Source organism: Lissotriton vulgaris, chromosome 8 (assembly GCF_964263255.1).
Source record: "Lissotriton vulgaris chromosome 8, aLisVul1.2, whole genome shotgun sequence".
In the NCBI taxonomy this organism is placed as follows: Eukaryota; Metazoa; Chordata; class Amphibia; order Caudata; family Salamandridae; genus Lissotriton; species Lissotriton vulgaris.
Genome location: NC_141696.1, coordinates 558,812,995 through 558,829,289, shown reverse-complemented (window position 1 = coordinate 558,829,289; position 16,295 = coordinate 558,812,995). Strand labels below are relative to the sequence as shown.

General features: G+C 50.6%; 1 protein-coding gene across 1 annotated transcript in view; it reads left to right on the top strand.

Annotated features, from left to right (window-relative positions):
* Positions 1 to 16,295, top strand: part of PCCA (propionyl-CoA carboxylase subunit alpha) — a 2,575,253-nt gene that overhangs the window by 1,866,513 nt on the left and 692,445 nt on the right. The gene's annotated exons all lie outside the window — the stretch shown is intronic.

Here is a 16,295-nt window from a genome sequence, read left to right as displayed (position 1 = left end):
ATGTACAGGTTCACATGTTAACAGGCAGGTCGCTTGTTGCCATTGTCCTGCACTGGGCAAACCCATCGCCTCCCCTACCACTCCACTGGATCGTGATTCAAAACAAATATAGAAATTTGACAAGTGGATATTTTCCTTTATGATCTTTAATCTGAGGTCAGTGAATGCTAGCTGTCTCCTAGGCTTCTACTCCCATGCACTTTGGAACATGGTGATGCAAGTGTTTCTGGCTGTTCCGGATGAGCTTCCTGCGTCCCTTCTTTAAGGTATTCATGATGGTTGTGATGCCGCGAAATTCATCTTGGGTTCTGGTTTGAACATGACAGACTCCTTTGGTCAAGCAATGAAAAACTAAAGTGAGCAACAAAAGTGATGGATGGAATGCTTGAATTAATCTCATCCACTAGTAATCATATTCAAATCATTCTTGACCCTACTCCAGCCCGGACTTCCAGCCCAGCTCCTTACTGAACATAAGCGCAACACAGGACCGCTCATCAGCCACGTATATTTGGTTCCAGTGACAGTGTGCATGGGACCTTTTTATGAACATACCCATCTCACTTAAGGCAACACACAAAAGTATGACACAAAAATGGACTGGGATACAGCCCGAGTAATTACCAGTGCCTGAGATTAAATCAAGCATTTGATCCATCACTTTTTTTGTATACTTCAGTAGGTCAAGCAATGGGCAGCAATATGGTACTTCTGCTCCACGCCTGGGTGAGCTCTACAGGCTTCTTCAGGGATACCGAAGCGTTCCTGATGGACATGCCATTTGATGGTTCTTGTCTCTTATGAAAATACGGATTGGGCCCTAGAATGGTATAAGTAGAGTAAGGCAGCAGCTTGTTCCATGGCTCTTCTGCCCGACCAGATTACCAATAATTTCTAACACTCCATAGCTGTTGAAGGAGGCTGGCTTAGTATATTGTTCACACTTCTTTAAGTGAAGCATCTTGCACTAATCCAGACAATCCTTATGGTGATTTTGGTGGTCTTAGACAACCATAGAAAGATCTCAGTGGTAGCTGTGGAGAGCAGCCTTCATGGTAAGTTCAGAAGGAGTGTTAAGCAGCTTGTTTTACCAGAGCTAATCATATAGCGTAGGTTAAATAAAAAATTACTCCACAGTGTAGTTATAAAAATAAGTATATTTATTATACACACTCACTAACACATTGGTATATCTCCCAACCGGAGATATCAGCACAATACTTAAAATGTAAACCGGTAAGTAAGACAAAGACATAGTGGTCTCCAGGGGGAGACCAAACAACATACTAAAGAAGTAGAATGCGAACTGCAACCGAAGGCGGGACGCGAACCAGAAGACTCAGAAGAGCTGGGGCCACAAGGAACCACCTGCAGTAAGTACCCAGGAGCCCCACTGAGGCTGTGTGCAGAGTGGAACTGCATCCTTGTACTCAATGCAAGTCAATGGGAATGTCGTGCTTGCAGTTTTCAAGAAGAAGGACCCTTCCCAGTCGACCCTGAAGATACCCTGAGGAAGACAGGAGGTTGGAGATTCACACCACCCGTGGATACCCCAGGATACCTTTACCAGGGTAGCCAGGTGCCTAGGTGCGAAGTGACGTTGGAAACAGCCCTAGGCCTCAATGGAGGACTTCAGGAAAGATTTTACTGGTGAAGAAGGTGGAAGAGTCTGGTTGAATCCAAGGATGGATTCTGGAAGAGAAGAGCCTGTGAGCAGAGGGAACAGAGTCTTAGCCACTGGGAAGTGACCAGGAAGCTCTTAAGAGCACCATCGATGACAGAAGATGCAGGAGTTATGACGGTGACCTTGTCACTGCAGCCAGGACCAGGCAACACTGGGGAAGACCAGGAGCTGTTCACAAGCTGTCCCACTTCGGGAGTCAAGGGGGTCTGTGTCTGGCGGGAGCACCAACAAGCCTTCGCAGCAGCAACAGATGTGTTAAACGAAAACGGAGCAATGTTGGGACCAGCAAGGTCCAAGGAACTCACAAATTGCAAGAGAGTCAGAGCAGGCCTGAGCAAAAAGAGGAGCCCACTGAAGCCAAAGAAGACCCTCAAGAGGCCCTTCATGCCGAAGGCATAGGAGTCGCAAGAAGACCTCGAGCAGCTCACCAAAGATGCAGACCCACAGTGCTGAGGATGTGGTGACGACGAAGATCTTGGTAGGAGAAGATGCTGGAAGTTGGAGCTTCTTGTAGCCTGAAGATCTCTAGAGGACAGAGCCAATAAGCCTTGGCAACTGCACAGGGTTTCTGTTTCAGCAGTTCCGATGAGGGATACTGGCCTCAAACTTGCTGAGAGAACATGTGAGGGAGTTGTAGAACCACCACTTATGTTGCTGAGTCTTTCGGAGTTTGTGGGACGTCAGGAGCAGCAGACCGGTCAGCTTCTTTGCGGTGCCCTCCGATGCAAAGGATTGACTCCTTCACTCCAAGGGAGATTCCTTCAGGTGTCTTTGATGCCCAAAGGTCTGGAGAGGTACCTGGATGAAGCCTACCTTCCCACAGCTATGGTTGGGGTTTTTAATTTTACCAACGTCAGACGGCTCCACCAGCTCAGAAGGCCCAAGAATCTAAAAGACATCACCCAGGAAAGTAGAGAAAATGTGCAACTGTTACAATGGGTGTGAGTTGCGGCGCGGGAGATAATGGCAATAGGCGTGCTCTTGGTAACTTTGGTTTTATTGCTGCAAATAATTGATCAGTACAGCTTTTCCGATTTGGAAACTTCCTCGGTGAGCGGCTTCTACTCCGTCGGCGGTGGATGACCTTCTCCTTCTTCCGGGTCCCGTCTGGACGTCGGGTAGGGGTTTCTTCCGCCTCGGAGTCCGTCCCGACTGTAGGAGTAGCTCTCCAGCGCTCACCCAGTCAGAGGAAAGGAAAAGAAAGAAAAGTGTCAGGGGTCTGTGTCAAATAACGCTATGTGAGGGGAAGGGTAGTGAGGGGAGTCCCGGTGCTCTAGTTAACGCGTGCACGGCAGTGAAGGGTGCTCGAATAACACCCTTAAAATTACACGTCCCCCGGTGTTGTACCTAGCGTACGTTGACCTCTGACCCAGCCCCTCACACGGTCCCGTACCTGGAGAAGCCACGCACCTCCCCTGGGTGAGTGGCTGGGCGGCTCGTGGGAACGGTGGCCTCCTGGCTTTCCTCCGTCCTGGGCAGGCGCCGAGTCTGCACTCTGTTCCTCTCCTGTTGTCAGATTCCCGAGTTTCTCTCCAGCTGCTCGGCTCTCGATGGTTCCTGGGTCCTTTCCCCGTCTCTCCTCCAGCACTTCGATCTTCCTGCGTTCGATACCTTCCTCCTCCTGAATCTCCGTCTCTCGCAATCTCTCTCCTTCCGTCCTCCAGGTGAACAAGCACACCGGTGTCTCGTCGAGTTCTCCTTTTGAGGGGCAGGGCAGGTGAGTTGGCTCCTCCCACTCGGCTGGTCCTTCAGGGTTAAAGGGCCAGTCCAGGTCGTTCGGCTCCGTCCAGCTCGCTAACGGGTCCTGTGTTTGAGACAGAGAGAGGGGAGGGGTGGGAACAAGAGTTAGCTCGGACCTCCCCTCGGTCTTCCCCTTTTCACGAGGTAGACCCTCACCGGGAGACTCTGAGTCCTGCCTGCCCTGCACCCTTTTGTACACCCCGTTACACACCTCCCCCCTAGGACGCTCCCGATCGGGGAGGGGATGGCGAGACAGGTAGTCCGCATTAATGTTTTCAGTCCCCTTCTTATGATGTACTGTAAATGAATACGGCTGGAGTGCCAGGAACCAGCGCATTACCCTAGCGTTGTTGGATTTGTTCCTTGACATCCACAAGAGGGGAGCGTGGTCAGTGTACAGGTGGAATGGTCGACCCTCTAGATAGTAAGCTAGCTTCTCAATAGCCCACCTTACAGCTAAGCACTCCTTCTCAATGGTGGCATATTTGAGTTCTCTGGGAAAAAGCTTGCGGCTCACGTAAACCACGGGGTGTTCGAGGCCGTCCTTTCCGATCTGGGACAACACTGCTCCTATGCCATACTCGGAGGCATCCGTATGTAGCAGAAATGGGATCGAGAAGTCGGGGGAAGTGAGCACCGGCGTAGTGGTTATGATGCGTTTTAACTGGTTGAAGGCGTCGGACATGCTCTCAGAGGGCTTGATGGGGGCGTTGGATTTACCGGGCTGGCGGAGGGCGTCTGTAAGGGGGGCTGCGATGTTAGCAAATAGAGGTATGAACCTCCTATAGTACCCTACCAACCCTAGGAAGGCCCTCATCTCTTTCCGGGTGGAGGGGAAAGGGGTGTCCACAATCGCCCTGACCTTCTCTATCTGTGGCTCTATCATGCCATGTCCCAGGACGTACCCGAGGTACTTCACCTTCTGGTAGGCTAGCCGTGATTTCTTGGAGTTCACTTTCAGTCCGGCATTTTCAAGTACTTGAAACACCTGGTGGATATGTTGCATATGCTCCTCCCATGTTTTGCTGTGTATGACGATGTCGTCGAGATATGCAGACGCCATGGAGGAAACTGGGGCTAGAACCGAGTTCATAAGTCTCTGAAAGGTTGCAGGTGCCCCGTGGAGCCCGAACGGGAGGACGGTAAACTCGTAATGTCCTTCGTGGGTGCTGAAGGCGGTTTTCTTCTTGTCTTCCTCCCGTAAGGGCACCTGCCAATATCCTTTGGTAAGGTTGAGGGTGGTTATGTACCGGGCTTCCCCGAGGCGTTCTATCAGTTCATCTACTCGGGGAATCGGGTACGCATCGAATTCCGATATCTCATTGAGGGCTCTGAAGTCCATGCAAAAGCGCCGACTCCCGTCCGGCTTAGGAATCATGACGATCGGACTGGACCATTGGCTGGTGGAAGGCCTTATCACCCCTATATCCAACATGTCCTGTACTTCTTTCTGTATGGCTGTACGTCTGGCCTCAGGCACTCTGTAGGGTTTGAGGTGAATAACCTTTTCCGGTGGAGTGTTTATTCGATGTTCTGCCATGTTAGTTAGTCCAGGCTGATCTGAAAACAATCCCTCGTGTTGTTTCAAGATGGTCTGTATGTCCTTCTTTTGCGCTTGGGTCAGCTCATCGTTGATGTTCAGCTGGTCCTGTGTGGATGATGTCGGAACACTGCCCGTCAGGATCGGTACATCCTCGGCTGGGGGGGCTCCTAACCATTTCTTTAGGGAGTTTATATGGTAGGTTTGCGTCTTTCTCGGTCCGATCTGGAGACAATAGGTCGTTTTCCCAATGGTTTTAGTAACTCGGAAAGGCCCCGTCCAACTGGCCCGAAATTTCTGAGTGGAGGAGGGTAACAGCACGAGGGCCCAATCTCCTACCCTCAACTGTCTCCACTTCTTGCCTTTGTCGTAGAAATGTTTCTGTTTTTCTTGACTGTTCCCCATATTGGCATATGCCAGGTCGCAGAGCTTTCCCAGTTTGGTTTTGAGGTTCAGTGCATAGTCCAGGGTTGCTGAGGTTTCTTCGGGAACCTCGTTCTCCCACGCTTCTTTGGTCATCTCCATCAGAGAGCGGGGCTGTCGACCGTATAACAGCTCAAATGATGAAACGCCGAGACTGCTTTGGCGTTGCCCTCGGATAACATAAAGAGCCAAGGGAAGAATCTGGTCCCATTCATTCCCATTCACCTCCATCATTTTCCGCAATGTGGTCTTTAGGGTGCGGTTATAGCGCTCCACTAGTCCATCCGTCTGGGGATGGTAGGCTGCGGTCCTGATTTGGTGTACGTCTAGGCATTTGCATACCTCCTTCATCAGCCGGGAGACGAACGGGGTCCCTTGATCGGTCAGTAGTTCCTTCGGGAACCCCACACGACTAAATAGTTCGATCATTTTGTCGGCTACTTGCTTCGTAGTGGTAGCCGTGAGGGGGAAGGCCTCCGGGAACCTAGTGGCGTAATCCACCAACACCAAGACATACTGGTATCCCTTCCGTGTTTTGGGCAACGGACCGATGATGTCCATACCGACTCTTTCAAAGGGCTTCCCAATAATGGGGAGAGGCTGGAGAGGCACCGCGGGTGGTCTCGTCATATTCATGGTTTGGCATATACTGCATTCCTGGCAATAACGTTGGGCGTCCTTATATATGCCTGGCCAGTAAAAGAACCGTAAGATGAGTTGTGTGGTCTTTTCACTCCCGGTGTGTCCAGCCGCTAGATGTGAGTGTGCGAAGAACAGGATCTGTTCTCGGTAGGAGACAGGTACCAGCAACTGTTCGGGTTCACCTTCCTTAGCCTGACGGTACAAAAGGTCCTTGGAAATGATAAATCGGGGGTATCTGGGGTGAGGGTCATTCGTCTCTCTATGGGCCTGTTCCCAAGCGTTTAGGAGGGTGGTGTCATTTATCTGGGCGAATTTGAAGCTCCGATCCATAACCCAGGGTTCAGGAGTTAGAAGGGCGGGTTTCGGAGATGGTGAGCGGTGTTCCCCTTTACCCAAACTCTGCCTGAACCAGTGTAGGAATTGGGGATTGTCAGTACCTATAATCAATGGCTCTGGGAGGGTATTGAGGACTCCCACCCGTACTAGCTGTGGGGGCCCGCCTTTGGGGTGTATCGGTATATGGGCAAGGGGGTACGTCCGCACGTCCCCGTGTACACATCTTATGGCCACGGTTTGCGAGCTGATGTATTGTGACCTGAGGACGTGAGGGGTCTGAATAACTGACTGCCTGCACCCAGAGTCTAGTAGAGCCTGTATGACCACTCCGTTCACCTGTACACTCACCCGATATGTGCTCCCCATCTCGGCGGAGTACAGGACAGTCCTTGGCAGGTACCCCACCTCCATCGGTTCATCTTGGGGTTTCTTGGAGGGGCAGAACCTGGCAATGTGGCTCCAATTTCCGCAATCAAAGCACTGCGGACCAGAGCTGGAGGGAACCTCTGGCTTCCATGTACGAGTTTTCGGAGGTTCTATGGACCGCGGGACAGGACGTCTCTCGGGTTTTAAGGGCAACTTCGGGTGGCGCTCGTGTTCCCAGCCCGAGGAGCGGGGTTGTGCTCTTGAGAAGGTGGTGGCCATCTCCACCGCGTCCGCTGTGGACAGGTTATGATGTTGGCGGAGCCACCGCTGTGTTGCATATGGAAGTGCCTCCAGAAATTGTTCGAGATATATGCGGTCCATTATCTCGTTTTTCGTACTGGTGTTCGGGGTCAGCCATTTATCGGCGGCCATCTTCAACCTCACGAAAAGGGTTTTGGGGGTCTCTCCGGGCGTGCCCCTTTCCTTACGAAACCGTATTCGGTAGGCCTCGGGATCCAGTCCTAGGTGATCTAGAATGATGGTCTTTATATCTTGGTATGAAGTGTCCCCGTTCGGGTTGGCAACCTGGTAGGCGGCCTGCGCCTCCCCAGATAAGAGAGGCGCCAAGAAGAAGGGCCATTTGCTGATGGGCCACCCACAGGCCCTGGCGGCCCTCTCGAAATTCAGCAAGAACGCATCAGGGTCGTCGCCTACATGGTACTTCTGCAGGGCCACAGCAGAGGAGCCGTGGGGGATAGTTCCTTCTACTCTGGTTCCCCCTGTGGCGACAGGATCCACCCATGGTTGTTGTGTTTCCTCCCTGGTGGCAAGGGCTTTCTTCAGGATCTCCCTGTCGGCCTGGGCCGCGGTTAACTGCTGTTCCGCCACCCAGCCTAGCTTCTCCTGTCCCTTCACGAGTTCCTGCAGCAGGGTTTCCATCTCTGTGTCGAGATTTAGGTTGCCCGCATTCTCCACCACTGTTACAATGGGTGTGAGTTGCGGCGCGGGAGATAATGGCAATAGGCGTGCTCTTGGTAACTTTGGTTTTATTGCTGCAAATAATTGATCAGTACAGCTTTTCCGATTTGGAAACTTCCTCGGTGAGCGGCTTCTACTCCGTCGGCGGTGGATGACCTTCTCCTTCTTCCGGGTCCCGTCTGGACGTCGGGTAGGGGTTTCTTCCGCCTCGGAGTCCGTCCCGACTGTAGGAGTAGCTCTCCAGCGCTCACCCAGTCAGAGGAAAGGAAAAGAAAGAAAAGTGTCAGGGGTCTGTGTCAAATAACGCTATGTGAGGGGAAGGGTAGTGAGGGGAGTCCCGGTGCTCTAGTTAACGCGTGCACGGCAGTGAAGGGTGCTCGAATAACACCCTTAAAATTACACGTCCCCCGGTGTTGTACCTAGCGTACGTTGACCTCTGACCCAGCCCCTCACACGGTCCCGTACCTGGAGAAGCCACGCACCTCCCCTGGGTGAGTGGCTGGGCGGCTCGTGGGAACGGTGGCCTCCTGGCTTTCCTCCGTCCTGGGCAGGCGCCGAGTCTGCACTCTGTTCCTCTCCTGTTGTCAGATTCCCGAGTTTCTCTCCAGCTGCTCGGCTCTCGATGGTTCCTGGGTCCTTTCCCCGTCTCTCCTCCAGCACTTCGATCTTCCTGCGTTCGATACCTTCCTCCTCCTGAATCTCCGTCTCTCGCAATCTCTCTCCTTCCGTCCTCCAGGTGAACAAGCACACCGGTGTCTCGTCGAGTTCTCCTTTTGAGGGGCAGGGCAGGTGAGTTGGCTCCTCCCACTCGGCTGGTCCTTCAGGGTTAAAGGGCCAGTCCAGGTCGTTCGGCTCCGTCCAGCTCGCTAACGGGTCCTGTGTTTGAGACAGAGAGAGGGGAGGGGTGGGAACAAGAGTTAGCTCGGACCTCCCCTCGGTCTTCCCCTTTTCACGAGGTAGACCCTCACCGGGAGACTCTGAGTCCTGCCTGCCCTGCACCCTTTTGTACACCCCGTTACAGCAACTCAGTCCACCACCGCTTCTGAACCAGCAGACGCAAAACCGCTTTAGTGTGTTTTTGCTGGCACATAGCCCCCCTGTCTGAGGCAGGATGTGATTTTTCCTCCAAGGGTGGCAGACCATCACTTCTGACAAGTTGGCCTTCAGATTGTACATTGGGGCTGTGACCTCCTATTTTTGTCCTCCCCCCTGTACCTTACATCACGCTCAGGGTGGCTGACAGAGTACCTTCTGTCTGCATTTCAGCAGGATGTGCAGGCCTTCTGGGCAAAGAAGCAATAGATAGGGTTCCAGCCATGGAAGTGGGAACTAGGTGTTTCTCCTGTGACTTCCCTGTGATGAAGAAGGAAGGAGGCGTTGTTCCTCTTTAGATCTTCACCCTCTCAAAGCCTTTCTGTGGAATGACAAATCCAAGATCCTCACGCTAGCCCAGGTCCAGAATGCCCTAGAGCCCAGAGACTGGATGCTGGCATTGGACATGCAGGACACTTATTTCCATATCCCTGTCCTGCAGACCCACAGGCTCTATCTTGGTTTACAGTGGGCCAGAAGCATTTTCAGTTTGCAGTGCTTCCTTTTGGACTCACTATTGTCCCTCAATGTTCACAAAAGTAATACCAGTGTTCACAACACACTTCTGATGTTGAAGGTAGCAGTCTTGCACTATCACGACGACTAGCTGCTGATGGCAGGCTCGCCGAAGGCATGTGTCAACCATCTCCAGATGACAGCGAATCTCCTATTGAGGTTCCGGGTTTTTAGGAACCCGGAGGTGCCAGGGGATCACACCCGAAGACCTCTGAGTTCTCCCTGTTCCGGATCACAGAAACCAAGAGTCTTCTAGGTGAAGTCAAAGATCAAGTTTTATTGGCTGCAACCAAGTAACATGTGTCCTAGAAGTACGACAGCACGGGCCGTAAGTTCTCAGGAGACTGTTCGTTTTTACAGAACCAGCCTTCTCCTTTTATACACAGTTTTACACTTCAGGCAAGAATTCTTGAGTTTACTATATGGTCATAGACATATTTACACAATAGAGCAAAATCGAAGTCATGACGGCCAACCCATATTTTAGATGTCCAGTTGGTGATAGATGACCCAGCCCAGCCCGGAATTACAATCAGATATCGATGAAAACCCCAATAAAACAGGGCACCTCCTTGTCATAACACTGGCCATAAACGAGGAACATGGTCAGGTGTATGTGTGCAGAAAACATGGTCTGTAGGTGGGGAATGGTTTATGGCATGTTGTGCTTTGATGATATCTTACTCGGCGAGGAGCTGCCCAAACAGGTTTGGCTGGAGGCGGTGGAGTCAGTTCGGCCAGGTCATGGGGAAGTCAGCTAAGGTGGACGTGTCCTTTCAGATCAAGCTCGACCTTAATCAATTGACTTATATGAGGGCAAGGCATAAGATGGATGTCGTTCACAAAATGGAGTCCGAGGGTTTGGAACAGAAACCATGATTTAGGGGTGTTGGCATCGCTCAATCATGACGCAAATACACAGTTATAAGGTCCTAATCATTACCGGTCTGCCGATACCAAATTTGTCATGGTACGATGACATTTTGTGACACGAGTGTTGGACCTCGATACCATATCACAGCAAGGTCCGAAATTCCAGAACCACAGACCCTCCTTTTGCCCTCATATTTAGGCAACAACTCATGCTAATCTGAGTCCAAATCTGTATTGATGCATTCATGGAGATGTTGCTGTAGCATCATTCTGTTGCTCAATTCGTCCCTTGACACAGGCTTCCTTACACATGGAGTAGCACAAAGGCCACATATTGCAGGAGCGCACTGCACAAACAGGCAGAACATGAACAGAATGGCTAAGATCATCCCAATGAAGATCAGAGTTTTCCATCCCCAGGCAGACATCAGTTCCCAGAACCACCCGAGCAAGGACCAATCCCCTTTTTCCAATTGAAGGGAATCAGAGATTTTGTGTAATTTGGAGATGGCCTGGTACACTGTCGGAGCATTATCGGGGATGAAAATGCAGCAACTGGATTGGATCACTCTACATACACCACCACGGTCTGCGAGTATGACATCTAGGGCAATCCGATTTTGAAGGGTCATAAGTCTGTCCGATTGAAGCTCGGCAGTCAGGTTACTAAGGGCACCGGCCGTCTCAGTCACGGCGGATTCAACTACCCTTGTTAACTGGCGAATGTTCCTGCTGTTCACCATAGGCCCCCTAAACGGCAGAAAACCTTTTGCGAAGTCCCCAAACTCTTGACCCGCAGTGTTTCCTTGACTCACGACACCCCTATCTGTCCTTGTCCGATGGTAATCTGCCCCGGCTGTGTAGGTGGGTGGCAGCAGAAACGAGATGAAACATGTGCCCGAGAAGTCAGGGGGTAACCATGTGTATGCTTTGTCATGGCAGACGAAGTATGTACCCTTAGCCGCCGAGAATGGAGGGTAAGTTCGGGATGCGAACACATACGTTTCCGTGCACACACTCTTCCCCAACTGTGCTTTGGGATCCCTACCAATCCCTTGCAGACATAGGTGACCTCGGTGGAGTACTACCCAAACTAGGGAGGATTTCTTCGATTTCTGGCTCTTACTCAAAGAAGTCCCATACCGAGTGCTGTTCCATCTACTGTACGGGGTAAACTCATCTTTGGGAATTGTCCGAGACGTGTCAATATCCCTGCTCATATTTCGTATTCCTGCCACTAGTGCCTTGTTGCTGACATTGCTCCCTATGGGACGCGGGGGATATGGTTCTATGGCAAACAGGAACATTGTCTGGAAAGCCCACAGAGAACCATAGTAGCTGAATGGCAGGACGAAGTACGGGATGCCTCTATCGGCTGTGTGCGGCATAAGTCCACATATCCAAAAGTTCGATGTGTTCATTACAGACTGGTGCTGGTGTAGGAGCTGGATGAATGAGTTGTTTACAAATTCTAGTCTTCTGGCGGACTCGTGTTCAGGCAAAGGGTGAAAGGAGTGTGTGGGAACAGTAAGAGGAGGTGTGGGCTGAGTGTTATTTAGTGGAGAAGTGTGGCTCAGGGGTTAGAGGCGGCAGACCCGGAAGCTGAGATCGGCCCTGGACCAGGGTTCAATTCCCCGCCTCGGCGGGTCTTGGGCTCAAAAATTCAACGGACTCGATAATTCTCGCTCCGGTGCCTTCTCGACTCACGGGTTCACACTCTGCGACTCTGGGCAATAGCTTGCTTAATCTCCACAACGGCCCCTCGCGGCGGGATGCCTGGCTTTCACCTTGTGGATACCCTGCCGGGGTTATCTCACAGGGGAATACCAGGACGGGTTCCCTAAGCAAGCGCCGGGAAACCCTTTGTGGGTAGCTGTGCGCTATATAAGCTCAAATACATTTACATTTACATTATTTACAAGGGTAACTTGGAACGTGGATAGAGTAAAGCTAATCAAGAACATCGTTACGCTGCACAACTGTAGAATACATACTATCAAGAATCTCTTTTTGGCCATCACGGTGCATATTTGCTTTTTAAAGTTCATGGGTCTGGCAGGTCTCTCTACCCTCGGGAACTCCATCCTCTGGTTGCTGCCCGCGGTGGGAGTTTGATTCTGCCAAGTAGTGCGCTCTGTCCAGTCCAGGGTAATTCCCTCAGACCGACCAGAACCGTTGACCTAGGCGTCCCCAGCTGCACTCCTCAGACTTCAACCGCGGCCCTAGCAGCAGAACCGGATGGCGGTTCGAAAATCAAAAATGAGCAAGTTCCCTGGGCGAGAGAGCTGTAAAATCAAAAATAGTTCTTAGGGGAAAGAGAGTTACATAAGTGCACTTTTTATTTGTCCCTTTCTCTCGACCTCCGATTATATCGTTGCTTCCCAGGTACGGTGTGGTCTTTAAACAATGTTTCAGGTTCTGTAGTGTCCAACTGCATTGACGGTGGCACAAATCCTTGCAAAATACGATCACTCTCCTTTTCTGTACCAGTTCCTTTCAGTCGTGCATCGCTGAAGAGTGTAAAGTGAGGTACAGTTTCAGTCTCAGAGTCAGCGATTCCGTTCTGGACCCACCGGTCATATGGAAGGGGCATTGGGACCCGTTTACAATGGGCGCCGTGCACCCAATGTTTTTTTCCGTGGACACGTACTGCAGAACGGGTAGATAGCAGGACCTGGAAAGGTCCGGTCCAACGAGGCTCCTCGTTCTTGGTTCGCCTGAAGGTCCGGACTAGGACCCAGGAGCCAGGTTCGATGGCGTGGCCTGGATCATCAGACGCTGGTGGAGAGGAGCTGTGGACCTGTTGATGTAAAATATGCAGTTGAGTTGTCAAGTCGTGTAAATAATCAAGCAGTACAGGGTGCTCTATCTCACTGAGCCTTCTGGGCCTCGGTACCCCCCATATATTTGATGGGCGCCCGAACACGATCTCGTGTGGGCTAAGTCCCAGTCTAGAATGGACAATCATTCCGGTAGATATGAGTGCTAAAGGCAAGGCGTCAGGCCATTTAAGACCTGTGCTGGCTTGGATCTCGGCTAGTTTGAGCTTTAGGGTGCCGTTATAGCCCTCTACTAGACCTGCTGATTGGGGGTGGTTTGCAGCGTGGAATTTCTGGTGGATGCCTAGACATTCGCACACTCTCTTCATCACCCGTCCCACGAATTCACTTCCATTATCACTCCAGACCATTCTAGGCATCCCAAACCTAGGGAAGAATTCCTTGACAAGGGCTTTGGCAGTTGACAAGGCAGTGTTGTCCTTGAGGGGGTACGCTTCCACCCACCTGGAGAAAGCGCAAACAACAACAAGCACGTATTTCAGATTGTTGCACCTCTCCATGTGGATGAAGTCGAGCTGCAGAACCTCGAACGGGTACGTTGGAGGCGCAAAATGACCCGATGGAGTTGGTGTTCCTCTACCGGGATTGTACTTCAAACACACCATACAGTTCCTGACCAAATTCTCTGCGCATTTCGGGATACCACTATTCTGCCATACTGGGGCCAACAGTTTACAGATTCCTTTTACATTGATGTGCGCCCTTCCATGGGCCATTGTCACCACTGCGAGCACATATGCGTCGGGTAACAGCCATCGTTGGTTCTCTGACAATTCGACCCAACAACCATTCGCATCCAATCTTCCCTTGCTTTCTCTTCATTCATTCACCTCTTCTCCGGTGGCGTCAGCTTGTATGGACTTCACACTTTCTATAGTGTCCTCACACATACCCACATCGGGGATCCATCTAGCAGGACCTACAACATACATCCGACTCATTGTGTTCCTTGCAGTCTCTTTCGCGACCTCGTCGGCAAATGCATTCCCACGATCAACATAATCTTGAATCTTTCTATGTGCACTGCACTTTACAATCGCAACTTGTAGCGGCAAGGTCAGTGACTCGAGGAGCTCGTTAACTAGCTGACAATGTTGGATTTTTGCACCATGTGACGTCAGGAACCCACGTTCACGCCACAATCGTCCGAAACTATGGGCTACGCCAAAGGCGTATTGGCTATCAGTATACACATTCACTCGCTTTCCTTTTGCCAACACACATGCTCTTGTAAGCGCTATTAGCTCTGCTGCTTGCGCGGAATTCTGGGGGATGCGTGCGGTCTCTACAATAGTGTGCAATGTTGTTACAGCATATGCTGCAGTCGTATCACCATTTGGCAACTTGAAGCATGAACCATCAACCCATAGAGTATAATTACATTCAGGAAGGGGGGTGTCCTGCAAGTCTACTCTCCCTTTTGTCTCTTCTTCTGTCCTAAAGCAGCAATCGTGTTTTTCAACCTCATCTGTCTCTGCCGGAATAGGTAATAACGTGGCGGGGTTAAGTGTATCGCACCTCTTTATGTGTATGTGGCTCGCTAGTAGTGTCAGCTCATAGCTGGACAGTCGGGCGCTAGTTAAATGCTGCGTCTTCGTTCTGTTCAGTAAAATGTTTACTGCATGTGGGACCATAACGATCAGTGTATTATTCATGACTAACCCAGCGGACTGTCGAATACAGACAGCTGCTGCAGCAGTGGCCCTTAAGCAACTTGGTAATGCCTTAGCTACATGATCTAGAGTCGCTGAGAAATACGCGCATGGGCGCTGTTTGTCTCCAAAGTATTGTGTCAGTACTGATAATGCGCAACCTTCCTTCTCATGGACATATAACGTAAAAGGCTTACTGTAGTCGGGGTTGCCCAACACAGGAGCCGAACACAATGCTTCGCGCAACTCATGGAAACTTGTCTGACAATCGTCAGACCAAGGCATAGGATTGGGTGTGTCTTTGCAGAGTAGTGCCAGCAAAGGTTTGGCCAATAGGGAGAAATTCGGTATCCATTGTCTACAGTACGATGTAATGCCCAAGAAAGCCCGAACTTCTCTCTGTGTCCTTGGGGCACTCAATCCTGTGACTACCTGTATTCTTTCTGGGGTCAGTCTCCTTCCCTCCTTCGATAAGATGTGACCTAGGTAGGTCACTTCTTGTCGGCAAAATTGTAATTTTGGAAGGGAGACTTTATGCTTCAGGTCACTTAAATGACGTAACAACGACAGTGTTGCTTGCTTGCAAATTTCTTCAGTATCTGCAGCGATCAGTAGATCGTCTACATACTGAATCAGAGTCGCACCATCAGATAGAACGATCGTATCGAGTTGTGTTTTCAGAGCCTGACTGAATATGGATGGACTCTCACAGTAGCCCTGAGGAGCGCGTTTGAAGCGGAAGCTTTGTCCTCCTAAATTGAAGCCAAAAATGTCTCTGCTCTCCTCGGCGATCGGGATGCTGAAGAAGGCGTTCTTCAGGTCAATCACCGAAAACCAAGTGGCTGAAGCTGGAACCATTGTCAATAAGGCAGTAATGTCGGGGACGACTGGAAACTGCGGTACAACGATCTTATTTACTTCTCTAAGGTCAATCACGAATCTGTATACAGGAGGCTGTGAAGGATCAGTACGCTTTAAGACAGGCAAAATAGGACTGTTACAAATGTTGCCTGTTGTTTCCTCAATGACATCTTTCTCAATCAGATCGTAAATGATCGCTAGCAACGCCCTTTCACATTCGCTAGAGATCTTGTATTGGGGGATACGTGGCAACCTAACATTGGCTTTCAACGTTATGACATACGGTGCTATCTCCAAACAACCTACATCATTCGAACCAGTAGCCCAAAGTATATCCGGGAGGGATGACAATTCAGTCGGAATATCTTCCTTTGACAAATACATTGGGGAAATCACTTTCTTACCAAGGGTAAGTTGTACTCCCGAAGGAGAACAGTACAAAGTCGCATATAATCTCTTTAACAAATCCAAACCTAACAAATTTTCGCCACAACGTGTTGTAAGGATGAGGGGTGCTTCTAATACGCATGGGCCAACAGAAAGGTCCATAGGACTAGAGATCGGGTTTCTAACAGGGGCGCCAGAGAAACCTACTGAAGCATTCATTTTGCCAGACCAAGGTGCGCCAGGAAGTTTTGAGTGCATAATCGAACTTTTCGTAGCACCAGTATCCAGCAGAAATGGCTCTGACACTCCTGATGTAATCACCTCGACATAAGGTCCATTCTAGTCTACTGGAACTGAAACAACTC